Here is a 13,212-nt window from a genome sequence, read left to right as displayed (position 1 = left end):
GGGAGGTGACCACGTGACCCGCGGCGCTCAACAACCTGCGGCGGACGGAGGGGCGCGAGCGCGCGCGACACGCAAACACGCGCGAGCCTCCTCGGTTTCGTGCTCGGATCCGTGTACGGTGTACTGTACATGCAAACACCTGTAAAGGCTCCACCAGGACCACCTGACTGTTTTACAGCAACTCGAGTATAATACACACGATCATACCCACAGGTGTAAACACCGAGTGATAAAGTGTAATGAATGTAAAAGAGCCTCCGCACGTGCGCGAAGCGGTTGTGAGAGACACACACACACACAGAGAAAGAGAAAGAGAAAGAGAAAGAGAAAGAGAAAGAGAAAGAGAGAGAGAAAGAGAAAGAGAAAGAGAAAGAGAAAGAGAAAGAGAAAGAGAAAGAGAAAGAGAAAGAGAAAGAGAAAGAGAAAGAGAAAGAGAAAGAGAAAGAGAAAGAGAAAGAGAAAGAGAAAGAGAAAGAGAAAGAGAAAGAGAAAGAGAAAGAGAAAGAGAAAGAGAAAGAGAAAGAGAAAGAGAAAGAGAAAGAGAAAGAGAAAGAGAAAGAGAAAGAGAAAGAGAAAGAGAAAGAGAAAGAGAAAGAGAAAGAGAAAGAGAAAGAGAAAGAGAAAGAGAAAGAGAAAGAGAAAGAGAAAGAGAAAGAGAAAGAGAAAGAGAAAGAGAAAGAGAAAGAGAAAGAGAGAGAGAGAGAGAGAGAGAGAGAGAGAGAGAGAGAGAGAGAGAGAGAGAGAGAGAGAGAGAGAGAGAGAGAGAGAGAGAGAGAGAGAGAGAGAGAGAGAAAGAGAAAGAGAAAGAGAAAGAGAAAGAGAAAGAGAAAGAGAGAGAGAGAGAAGTTTACTCACAAGGCTTCGCGCTCGCCCCTCTCCTCTCCACCCCGGGCTTGTCCCCACACGTGCTGATTCGGGTCGTTCTTCTTCCCACCCCGGACGTCCCGCCGGGAGGCCGATCCGAGGCTTTTGCCATCGCAGCGGTTTGTTTGGTTTTTTTTAACCGATCTGGCGACGTCGTCGTCGCTTCCTCATTCTATTCCCATTTCACCGGAACGCAACACGTCGTCCGACACCCTCCACCTCCCGGAAGCGTCACCCTCTCAACACATCTTCACTTATTACATTATCATTAAGACCACGTGACGCGATGTCCTGGAATCGCGCTTCCGCGTGAGAGTCTGAGGGAAAGGGGGAGGAGGGGAGGGGGAGTCTGAAGTGGAGGGGAGGGGGAGTCTGAAGTGGAGGGGAGGGGGAGTCTGAAGTGGAGGGGAGGGGGAGTCTGAAGTGGAGGGGAGGGGGAGTCTGAAGTGGAGGGGAGGGGGAGTCTGAAGTGGAGGGGAGGGGAGTCTGAGGGAAAGGGGGTGGAGGAGAGGGGAGTCTGAGGGAAAGGGGTGGAGGAGAGGGGGAGTCTGAGGGAAAGAAGGTGGAGGGAGGGGAGTCTGAGGGAAAGAAGGTGGAGGGGGGGAGTCTGAGGGAAAGGAGGTGGAGGGGGGAGTCTGAGGGAAAGGGGTGGAGGGGAGGGGAGTCTGAGGGAAAGGGGTGGAGGGGAGGGGGAGTCCGAGGGAAAGGGGGAGTCTGAGGGGAAAAGGGGGGAGTCCGAGGGAAAGGGGGAGGTCTGAGGGAAAGGGGAGGGAGAGTCTGAGGGAAAGGAGGTGGAGGGGGGAGTCTGAGGGAAAGGAGGTGGAGGGGGAGTCTGAGGGAAAGGAGGTGGAGGGGGAGTCTGAGGGAAAGAAGGTGGAGGGAGGGGAGTCTGAGGGAAAGGAGGTGGAGGAGGGGAGTCTGAGGGAAAGGGGGTGGAGGGGAGGGGGAGTCCGAGGGAAAGGGGGAGTCTGAGGGAAAAGGGGGGAGTCCGAGGGAAAGGGGGAGGTCTGAGGGAAAGGGGGAGGAGGGGGAGTCCGAGGGAAAGGGGGAGTCTGAGGGAAAAGGGGTTCTGAGGGAAAAGGGGAGGGAGTCTGAGGGAAAAGGGGGAGGGGGTCTGAGGGAAAGGGAGGTGAGTGAGTAAAAGGGGTCGTGAGTCTGAGGGAAAGGGGGGGTGAGTGAGTAAAAGGGGTCGTGAGTCTGAGGGAAAAGGGGGAGTCTGAGGGAAAGGGGGGAGTCTGAGGGAAAGGGAGGAGTCGGGTCTGAGGAAAAGGGGGGTCTGAGGAGGGGAGGGGTGGGGGTTCCTTTTGGAGCCCTCTCCGTGTTCCCCCCACCCTTCACCCACCGACCCGAACCTCGTCATCCTCTCTCTCCTCGGGTGTGGCGTCCCCTCTGCTTCCCTCTGACTTATCAGCTCTGGGCTTCTCTCCCTGCTTTCGCGACGCCACGCTCCCGCCACGCCTGCCTCGTCCTGGAGAGCCGTGTGCCGCTCGCGAAATCACCGGGCGGGGGGCAAAGGGAGGGGCCGAGCCGAGGGGGAGTGGGCGAGGTGGATAGGGGAGGGGGGATCGTGGAGACCGAGAAGCGAGATGGTGGAGGGATCGTCCGGGGGTTGTTTTTTTTCCACGTCTCGTCTGCTTGACCCACGGACCCTGTCAGTGTCCGCCCTTAAGAAGTCGGCCCGAAGTTGTGAACTCGCATGATTCGTGCGAAAGGGAAATATTAAAAAAGCGGGAAATTCTAGAAAAAAAAAACCAATTCCCGCAATGTTCGCGCCATCGCCGATTTACGACCCTCGCGTCACCGACAGCTCCTTATTAAATCCTCTCCTTCACAGGGAACCCTCGCTCAATCCAGGTTCCACTTCAAAAGGGGGAACAGGGGGCGAGAAATTGGAAAACAAGGAGGAAATACTCCCGAGCAGCGAACGCTAATTGCGTGTTAAATGCTTATTGACACTTTGGGGACGCAAACACGCGCACCGTGAGCGTGACGCAAAACACGCGGCCGTGATGACGTCGGCGCGTTGTGCTTTTCCTTTCCGCAGTGACGCAAAGACGTTCGCACGCGCGTTGGCACAAGAATAAATAAAGAATAATAAAAAAAAGACAGTCAGCTCCACCACGTGGTCGGAAAACGTGTCTGGATCGTCTTTGCTTAAAGAAAGCAACTCTCATTAGCTCTTGTCTCCCGTTTTACTTACCGTGCTGACATCGCGTCGCCATCTTCACGTCGCGATGTTTGCATTCTGCCGTCAAACACAACAGCGAAGCCTTGCAACCTCCACAACTGGCGAATCGCCAGAGATTATTTATCTGATACGATTTGTTAACCCCCCATTAAATAAAAACCGCGAAATTTTAATGTTTCATTTTTGACGGATCGATGAGCGACGCAGGGGGGAGGGAATCATCTGTAATCCATGTTGCGTGTCGTCTGTCAGTGAGGGCGAACGTGTTTCGATGTGTTATGTTCCGCTATGACCTAATTAAAAAACGTCAACGGTGTGTTCGGAGCACGTGATGTTTACTGCTAGGGATAAAAACGTTTTCGTTTGCAGCTGAAAACCGGCTGCAGAGAAGTTTATTTTTATTTATTTATTATTTTTCCTTTAACACACTATATCATCATATCAATCAATACCGGAAACGATCGGAAATAAATAAAACATGTCGAAGTCTTAAAATCGATTTCATGGACACGTGCTGTTGCGAGGAGGTCATTTGGCCCATCATGCCTGTGTCGTATCCGCGTATCACTCTCATCGATTTTTCTTATCCTCTCTGAACGAACCGAACCCTCACCAGTTACCACGATGTCATTCGGATACCGGTACACAACGGCATCTCTCTCTGTCTCTGTCTCTCTCTCCTATAACCCAAGGGCAGAGGGGACAGCTAGCCAATCGGAAGAACGTTCCCTTTTGAAGGACAGAGTGCTCCAAAAGGAACCCCCACCCCCTCCCTGGTGGGGACTTCTGGTGACATTCTTGATCAGATTGCTTCAAACATCCTTATCCAGCACTGCACTGCCTACCGGAGCTCTGGCAGCGACAGCCTAGTTGCAGGCCCGTCGCGAGGGCGGGAGGGGAATTTGGGTGCAATGCCCCCCCATGGCGCATCTGGTGCCCCCCCCCCACTTGTACGCCGCCCATTTATGCCCTGTTGCACCCGGTGAACAACTTCGTGTTTAAGAATGAGCGCCCACTGTGAACTCCTTGCTGTTTAAGAGTTCACCTGTGTGAACCAAAACTCTTATTCCAGATGTTCAACGTGGTGAATAATAAGGCCTTCTTGGATAAACTGTTCTTTAATAATATCCTTCTTTGAATAACAGTCAAGACATAAGTGTGCGCTTGCCAGCGCATCTCCAAAAGCAATTGGCAAGACAATACAGTCCAAGCCCACAAGATAAAAGATAACTAGCATCTGTTGAAGACAAAGTCTTCGATATCCCCCGCCATAGTAAATGAGGATTAACAAATTTATATTCGCTAAGCGTGTGCAATATGTATGTGAAGTTTCCCCTTGATCTGACCAGCTGTTCTGGAGAAGTTGTTTGAAGGTTTTAGGGTAAATTCAATATGGCTGCCAAACCATGTGACCTATCAATTAGAAATTAACAAACTTCTGAAAGGATGTCTTGGGGAAAGTGTATGTGAAATTTTGCCTCAATCTGTCCAGCCGTTCTGGAGAAGAAGATTTTTAAAATTCATGAATTTTCAATCCAAGATGGCTGACGAACCATGTGACCTATGACATCATACATTTACATTCTGCCTCCAATCCTCCAGTGGAATACGTGTGTGAAGTTTCGTGTTAATCGGATGAGGTGTGTTTTTCTATCCAAGATGGCCACCAAACCATGTGACTTGTGATGTCATAATTTTTACTCTGCATGCAGACATGATGGAAGATGACAGTTGCAAATTTTTGCTTCGTTAGGTTATGTTATTCCAGAGAAAACATTATTTAATATTTTTCTTGAATCCAACATGGCTGCCAAACCATGTGACCTATCAATTAGAAAATATCAAAAGGCACCAGTTCACCACTTGCTTGATATGTGTACCAAATTTCGTAAATTTAATATATATCAATAAAGGATTTAAATAATATATATCAATAAAGATAAATAAATATCAATAAAGATGAAGAAAATTGATGTCAAATATATCATGAGCAAATCGTTAGCAGCAAAACGAATATGGTCTATAGTTATTTAGCAGTTTAGGCATCGTATATTTCCACTAACGTCCGAAATCGCACCCCTAGTTGTGAAAGTTATCCCGAGTGCAAATAGCAATGGGTGTCCTCCTTTTTTGAAAAAAATCGCAAGTTTCAAATTGCATGAAAACTAGAGCATGTGGAGGAAAACTGATTTAAGATTTAAAATCAGCCTTGAAAAAATATATAGAATAAGTTGAAAAATCTCATGCAACAGATCATAAGAAAAAAATTGTTCCCCAGTGTTATGGGAGACTGGATTGCAAAAATTGGAGAAGTAGGAGCACCAGGGATTGCAGGAAAGCACAGACTTTGTATCCAAAATGAGCCAGGGGAGCAAATGCTGTAGTTCTGTGTGGAGAATGAGCTTGTAATATTGCAAACACATGGTTCAAACAACCTAAGCATAGACTATACACATCGACTTCACCTTATGGGAAACATCAAAATCAGAATGACAACATTCTAATCAATAGAAGATGGAGAAGTACTGTGCAACCTGCCAATACTCTGCCAGGCACAGACTGTGGGACAGATCATGAACTCCTTGTGGCAAACTAGGAGTCAAATTGAAAACTTTGGTGAATTTTTTTTTTTAATTCTAACCAGATATGATCTTAAAAATGTATCCATGCAATATGTAAAAAAGGTTAAAAAAAGGAATGGAAAAAAGAAAAGAGCTGGACTTGGTTTTGCATAGCTGGACTTGCCAGTTGAGAGAATGCCAGATTCATTGTAACAAGAGGTTCATGATATTGTAAAAGAAGAGGCAAAAACCAACATCCCAAAAGCAGGCAGAGATAAGAAGGCTAAATGGCTGTCAGAAGAGGAATAAATATTGGTGAAAGAAGAGAAGAAGAAGAGAGAGAGAGAGAGAGAGAGCTGAAAACCAAAGGTGCATCGAGAGAGGACATTAAGCGGCTAAATTCCGAATTCCAACGACAAGCTAGGAAAGACAAAGATAAATACTTCAAAGAGCATGTATAGAGATATAAAATGACAACAGAGCTGAAAAACAAGAGATTTTTTTTAAAAGATGAGAGGGATAACAGGAAAGTTTAGGTCTCAAATTGGGGTCCTTCAGAGTAGAACAGGAAAAAATCAGATAAAAAAAACACAGGTGAAAGAAAGATGGAAGGAATATAATGAAACTCAATTCAAACAAGATAGTGAAATGATGGCAACCTTCAAAGAAAGGGATTATGAGGAAGAACCAATATTGATAGAACTTGAGGTATGCAGAGCCTTGAAAGAGCTGGCAAATGGAAAAGCACCAGGTGCTGATGAGTGTGAGGTATGCAGATCTGCATAGCTGGACCTGAACCAAAATCTAATCAGCTTGTTCTTGTCACCTTCCCAACTCATCCACCAAGTTTTGTCATAACCCAGAAACGACTTTTTGAAATATCGTGCGAAATATCGTTTTTGGCCCTGTCTCTCAGTTGTGAAGAATCACTTGAAAAATTAAAAAAGTTCTCATGTCTGGATCCGGATGTTGATCTTTACCAAAATCATACTATTAATTTGCAATTGTTCACTGGCTTTGACACCAATACAATTATTTATTACGGACCCAAGGCATCAAAAAAGCTACTGCACATGCTTGCCGGCTCGATAACAGGAGACGCCATTTGCATTTTTGCCTTCTCAATCTCTACCCCATTTAGAATCCCGTGCGGGCACGGGCAACTTGCTCGTCTAATCAATTTGTCCTCGTCACCTCTACCCAACCTGTCCACCAAGTTTCGGCTGAATCCATCCACAACATTTTAAAACATCATGCCATATATCGTTTTTGGCCCTGTATCTCAATGGTGAAGAATCACGAAAAAATTCGAGCATCCAGATCCAAATCTTCAGGAAAATCGAACCAATTCGTCCTTGTCATACACCTAACCCGTCAATCAAGTTTCAATAAGTTTTTTTTTCCGATATCCTGCTCACAGACAGACAAAAACACAGACAAGCAGGAGTGAAAACATAACTTCATCCACATTCAGTGAAGGAAGTCATCAGAACTAAACTTATAGCCTACAAGGAATTTAAGTCGCTCAAGGGAAACTGCTCTCCACGATGGGCTGGTGCCCCCACATACCATCAGCCTCTCCTTGATACAGCGTTCAACATCATTGGCATCTCTTGCCATGGTGCAGAAGCACAAATTCTGTTCAAATCTCCCAAGCTCTTCCAAGACATTTGCATTCTTTCTGTAATCCGCTCCTGGTTAAATTCTAAAAGGTGAAGATTACCATCCACCAGGTCAGGTCAGGTATGGGAGCATGTGCCAGAACAGCACGTCGCTGCGTCCACTTTCCGCCGGTACTCCAGGGGCCTCCGTCTAGCCATCCCCCAGGCAGATGCCAGGCCCATCCCCATCTCCTTGAGATGATGGTCAACCTGCTGAAACCACCAGGCACGTGGTCGGCCCACTGGCCTCTTCCACTCATGAGACTCCCTCGCTGAGAGAATCTGGTGAGCAGGATCAGCGTCAGGAAAACGAGCCACATGTCCATTCAGCCACAACTGACGCTCACGGACTATGCAGGTAACAAATCTCATCCGAGTCTCTCTCAGCAACCGCTCGTTGGACACAAAATCCGACCAGCGATAGCCAAGGATTCTCCGAAGACACCTGGTACCAAAGGAATTAAGTCTCCATCTCAGATCCTTGGTCAGAGTCCAAGTCTCGCATCCATAGAGCAAGACTGGAAGTACCAAGGACCTGAAGACTCGGACTTTCGTCCTCCCGCACAGGTCCCGGCAGCGCCACACCCCATGATCCAGTGAATCCATGACTCCCCAGGCCCGACCCAGACGTCTATTGACCTCTGACTCGCAGCCAGCAGAGACATGAATATTACTGCCAAGGTAAGTGAATCTCTCCACGACCTCAACATCCTCACCACAAACAGACACAGACAGGACAGCAGCATCCAAGATGTCACCGAAAGCCTGGATCTTAGTTTTGACCCAAGAAACCCATAATCCCAGCGGCTCCGACTCCTCATTCAGCACCTCGAGGGCCCCCAAAAGGATGTCTAAAGTCTCCGCAAAGATGACTGCATCATCTGCAAAATCAAGGTCCGAGATCTTGACATTCCCAAAGGATGCACCGCAACTTGATCTCTCCGACATCCTCCCTAAAATCCAGTCCATACAAGTGCTGAAAAGTGTGGGGGCCAGTACACATCCCTGACGAACTCCAGTAACAACTGGAAATAAGTCAGAGATGGTACCACCACACTTCACAGCACTCTCAGTACCAGAGTAGAGTTCAGACATCAGATCGATCAGTTTTGGTGGCACCCCACGAAGACCAAGAATCCTCCAGAGGACATCCCGATTCACTGAATCGAACGCTTTACAGAGATCAACATAGGCTGCAAGCAGCCCCTGCCGAAACTCTCGTCTGCGTTTGGTGAGGACACGAAGAGCAAGGATACGGTCAATCGTTGACCTCTTTGGTGTAAAGCCTGACTGCTCTGGACGCTGGTGCTCAAGCAGATGGTGGCGAACCCTATCATGAATTATCCGAGCAAAGACCTTGCCCGGCACTGAGAGCAGCGTCACCCCTCGGTAGTTGTTGCAGTCTTGGCGATCACCCTTCCCTTTCCAGAAAGGGACAACAAGGCCCCTCTTCCAGTCAGTTGGGATGATGCCTGTGTTCCAGGCAGAGCACAAAACTGCATGCAACGACACGAGTGCAGCATTTCCACCAGCCTTGAGAAGTTCAGCATGGATGCCACAGATCCCTGGAGCTTTGCCCCGTTTCAACTGGTTCACCGCAGCAAATGTTTCCACAAGCGAAGGTGGACCACAGTTGATTCGAGGGTCAGCAACAGGGATTGTAACACCCTTGACGTCCAACTCGACAGCTGGGGGATCAGCCTGGTACAACCGCTCAAAGTAACCGGCCCAGCGGGCCTTCACTTCAGACTCCTCTGTCAAGAGCCTACCATTCTCTGCTCGAACTGCAGTGCTCCGAGGGATGGGCTTGGATGAACATAATGCACAAATTCCCCTGTAAGCGGGACGAGAATCACCTGTCCACAGGTGATGCTCTAACCCCTCACAGATTCCTCGCACATAGGCCTCCTTGTCCACCCTCAGTGCACGTACAGTTTTATGCCTCAGCTCCCTGAACAGCTCAGCTCTGCCATTCAGCCTGGCCCTGCGACTCTGGTCAATGGTATCCAGTGTCCCTTGAGAGACAAAATTCTTCTTTGCCCTGCGGTGAGCTCCAAGACATCCACCGGCAACATCAAGGACAGTGGTCTTGAAGGCGCTCCACAACTCTTCAGGACCCCCCAAAGCACCCAGACCCCCCAAGTGTCCACTCAGCCTGTTCGCAAACTCCTCAGCTACTCTCTCATCCCTGAGCTTGCCAACATCCAGCCGAGGCTGGGATGGTACCATTCTCCAGGATTTAAGGTGCAGCTTTCGAGTTGCTACAACAAGCCTGTGGTCAGTATTGAGGAACTGAGCACTCCGGTAGACCCTGCAGTTCTGGATCATCCTCCAACGACCGTCAATGAGGACATGGTCAATCTCCTTTGCCACACCGCCAGCGTTGGAATACCAAGTCCAGCAATGAGCTTGTGGGCGCTGAAACCATGAACCAGCCACCCTAAGTCCATGACTTCTTGCAAAGTCAAGGAACTTAGTGCTATTCTGGTTCATAGTTCCTGACCCATGGGGACCAACACACGCCTCATAACCATCCCTATCAGTTCCAGTCGGTGAATTGAAATCCCCCAAGACTAGAAGTGTATCTCGTCTGGGGCACTGATCAACCATAGACTCGAGTGTGGCGTAGAATGCATCCTTCACGGTGAGATCACTCGCCTCAGTCGGAGCATAAACCGAGACCAGGGAAATGACACCTAAGGAGTGACGAATCCTTAATCTCATAATACGCTCGTTGACCGGTGTTACCTCAATTATCATTGGGGTCAGCTTATTGGACACAGCTACAGCAACTCCTTGGGTATGGTAACCATCAGAGCGACCAGACCAATAGTAGGTGTAACCACCCACCATTATCTCGCCGCAATCCGGTCTCCGAACCTCAGAGAGAGCTGCAATCCCGATGTCCAAACGCTTGAGCTCAGATGATAACAGAGACAGGTGATCATCCTCTCTTAGGGATAGGACATTCCAGGCACCCACTGAAGGGACCGCCTCAGGTTAACCCAAGGAGACCGCCGCCTGGTGGACGACACCTCAGCACCACTCCGACACACTCTCCCGCAATCTGACCCAGGGATGTTACCCCGTGGTTTCCCTCCTTTCATCAAAGATTGGGGGTCCCGAAGGCTTTGCCCCAATCCCGTCATCCGGTGAGCTGCCCTGCGAAGGGAAGCTGCACAGGAGGTACTCCCACGGAGTGGGTTTTCAGATTTTTCTGCGTTTTTGCGTTTTGCGGAATGAAGGGTTTTACGGTGGCCGGAGTGCAAATCCTGCCACCAACCTCCTAATAAGAAGTAACCCAACTGCAGGAAGGACGTCCGCAGACACAGTTGGGCACTAGATATGGATGGCCGTTGGCTCACAAGGAACTCCTCCGCCCTTTGACAGGTTTTGTTTTTTAATCCTGCTGGGTGTCCATATCCAAACAACCTCCTCACCAGAAAACCTGGTTGGGGAGACGGTTTAGTCGCCGACAACCCGACCATAGAACAGGTTAGTACAGGTTTACATGGTACCTGTAGCAGGTCACAGATCGAACCTGACCTGACTATAAAACCATCCACCTCCACTCTTTAATTCCTCTTCTCACCCGTTGAGAAACTGCCTTCCTTCGGCTGTTCCATTGCACTCTTTTTTTCCAGGGCTTCATTTTGGCAATACATTACCATCTTCGCATGTAATCCCCCATCCATACACACTATATTTTCTATATCCTTAACACCCCAAAACCAATCTTCTGACTTACAGGTTAACGATTTTCTTACTCTCCTCTCAATCCTAGTTTCCCATTCATTCATTCCCTTACTTGTGTGTCTGACTTGTCCCACTGGCCCCACTATCACTGTGTTGCATTTTTTGCACTCTCTCGTCTCGCTATATTGCATGAGACTACATTTTTTATCCTCCAAAAACACTTCAAAAAGCCTACTTCTCTGGCCAACACATGGATGATAAAGCACAGTCCATGGAGTTCTTCAAACATAATCTATCAGAAGTTCTGAAGTTATCCTGGGAATTACCACACCACCAAACAGCTGGCCTAGAAGACATGCGAATGGATAGGTACTCTACAATGAGCTCTCCAGTTTGAGCCACTCAAAGCTCATTATAATGTACAAGGTCTTCATGGGAAGTATAATTTCAAGTGTGGGTCCATATTTTGGGCTGGTGCAGCTGCTTCCAATGTTGATATTTTAAAGGCGATAAAGTCCAAGGCTCTCCGAGTTATTGACATATCTTGGCAGAAGGTCAAGTCCCAAGGTGTTGTTATTGCCCATTGCAGGCAGTTTCTTGAACACTCAGTTTTCTATTGTTTCACTTTTGACCTCGCTCTTCCTGCCCAATCGTCCTTCTCCAACCTCCCCAAATCACACGCATTCTTTCAGAATCACACACCTGGTTACCCCCTCCCTCCTCCCTCCAAATTCTAAGCTGACCTCTCATCTCGATTACTTCATCCCCATTTTCATCGTCTGTGGAACAGACTTCTGTATCTCCTGTATCCTGCCCCTCCCTACAGTCTTTCGAGAGTGCTGCCAGTCGTCACCTCATGCTTTCCGCAATACCCACACCTATCTTCAATCTACTCTCATTGCCCCCCTCCCCCCCCCCCCACTTCTCCCTTTCCCATTCCCTCTCTGCCACTGATCCATTCATGTGTGATGTCTTTGTCTCCCTGTTCCCATTTGATCCCCTGCCAATCTGTAAACCTGCTGCCCTCTGTCGTTTTGTTCGTCTTTGAGCCGAGATAACGAATACAAAAAAAAAAACTCAATAAACAAGCCGGAGTGCCAAGATAAACCTTTCAACTTTTAACAACTGTCATTAATTCTCATTTCCGAAGTATAACCCCCCCTCCCTCCACCCCAAGCCTTTTACTTCCCATTTAGTCCATGGGCCCAGGCCAGAAATTCTACTTGTCGGTACCATCTAAGGAAACCAATCCTCGTTATGATTTTTGAATTGGTGTATATATATATATATATATATATAATATATATATATATATATATAATATATATATCATATTTTGATGTGATAACCATTGCAGACTGGCAGCTTATTGGTAGTTATCATCTCTGGAATGTACCCACCCTCCGCATAATGAAGGCAAACAAATCTGGATATCCTTTGCTCTTATTGAATGATATTACCTTCATGGGATGTGTCAATAGTCCATTGTGTGATTTTCCCCCAAAACGTCAATATCTCAGAATGGTAAAATGGTAAAAATGCAAAATACATACACTAAGCTGCTCTTCTGGAATGGTTATCACATATTGAAGTAATCATCTAGTCCCTACCAATAACTTAGTAGCCCTAAAGTTTGGTTTCCCAGATGGTACCGATATATGCCTGGGCCCATGGACTAATTACATTATAAGTATTTTTTTCACGTCTTACTTAAACAACTAGAACGGGCACTCATAGAGCGCATACCTTCGCCGCCACTACTTTTTTTGTTCTTGGTATGAGTGTGGGGAACTGGTTTCATATGAATGGTCTTATGACACAAACCACATATCTATAATGTCATGACCCCCCCCCCGACTTTCGGGGGCTACGGACTAAACAACAATCAATTCACGTCATTTTGACGAGTCTTCACTCGCAAGTTCGGTGAATACAACGTTTCAACAAGAGAAGGTAATCTCGTTTGATGCTGGTTTCATGCAAATCGAATAAGAATTGACTGAGTTATGCTGAAAACCGCATATTTTTCAAGGGCGTGACCCCCCCCCCGACATTTTACCCCAACCGGTGACACGTGTTATGACGTCATTGTGTCACAAGATTGGGCATTAAATTCTGAACATTTTGGTGCTGGGTTCATGTAAAGCGGACAAGAATTGACCGCGTTATGACAAAAACCGCATATTTTTCAAGGTCGTGACCCCCCTGACCTTTGACCCCTAACCGGTAACAAGAGTATGGG

The 13,212-nt window shown here is 47.6% G+C and overlaps 1 protein-coding gene and 1 long non-coding RNA gene across 3 annotated transcripts in view; one reads left to right on the top strand and one right to left on the bottom strand.

Annotated features, from left to right (window-relative positions):
• Nucleotides 1-2,231, bottom strand: part of LOC147032750 (uncharacterized) — a 114,014-nt gene extending 111,783 nt beyond the window's left edge. Inside the window, exons 1-2 of one of the 2 annotated variants that reach the window (XR_015055346.1) lie at nt 2,217-2,231; nt 856-1,181 (exon numbers count right to left, since the gene is read on the bottom strand). This is a non-coding gene — a long non-coding RNA (uncharacterized LOC147032750). Of the gene's footprint in view, nt 1-855; nt 1,304-2,216 lie in introns of those variants that run through there. The other variant, XR_015055345.1, reaches the window with a different exon arrangement.
• ASB13 (ankyrin repeat and SOCS box containing 13) overlaps nt 1-13,212 on the top strand; it is a 43,691-nt gene that overhangs the window by 965 nt on the left and 29,514 nt on the right. The gene's annotated exons all lie outside the window — the stretch shown is intronic.

Source organism: Eptatretus burgeri, chromosome 2 (assembly GCF_056783735.1).
Source record: "Eptatretus burgeri isolate ZD-2024b chromosome 2, Ebu_testis_v1, whole genome shotgun sequence".
Lineage (NCBI taxonomy): Eukaryota > Metazoa > Chordata > Myxini > Myxiniformes > Myxinidae > Eptatretus > Eptatretus burgeri.
Note: the sequence above shows the minus strand (reverse complement) of the source record. Positions and strands in the feature narration are given on the sequence as shown.